General features: G+C 60.0%; 1 protein-coding gene across 1 annotated transcript in view; it reads left to right on the forward strand.

The window, feature by feature from the left end:
- The first annotated feature begins 18 nt into the window (after positions 1–18).
- The window catches only part of TBC1D5 (TBC1 domain family member 5), a 431,389-nt gene continuing 431,082 nt past the window's right edge, over positions 19–325 (forward strand). The window contains exon 1 of the mRNA XM_006770168.2: positions 19–61. The gene's annotated coding sequence lies outside the window, so the exon portion shown is untranslated. The remainder of the gene's footprint in view (positions 62–325) is intronic.

A 325-nucleotide genomic window follows, 5' to 3' on the forward strand; every position in this document is an offset into this window, starting at 1 on the left:
CCAGCTGCAGCGAGAGGGCAGGCATGGTGGCTGGACTCGGTCGGGCGCCACTTCCTACTTGGTAAACGTCCCGGCTCCTTTCTGCCCAGGGCTGCACGCTTCCTTCGCCGGCCGGAAGCGAAACCGGCCCGCCGTCCCCAAAATCCCTTTAAAACGCTGCCTTTACCAGAAACGGGAGCCTTTCACCTTTGAGGGGAGAACCGTGTCCTTGTTGTAGCGCGACTATAGCGTATTCACCTGTAGGAACATGCACGTTGAGGCCTTTCCGGGTACGAGAAACTTTGCTGAGGGTGAAAGTTATTCTCCCCCCCCCCCCCCCCCCCTC

Source organism: Myotis davidii, unplaced genomic scaffold (assembly GCF_000327345.1).
Source record: "Myotis davidii unplaced genomic scaffold, ASM32734v1 scaffold962, whole genome shotgun sequence".
Taxonomy (NCBI): Eukaryota; Metazoa; Chordata; class Mammalia; order Chiroptera; family Vespertilionidae; genus Myotis; species Myotis davidii.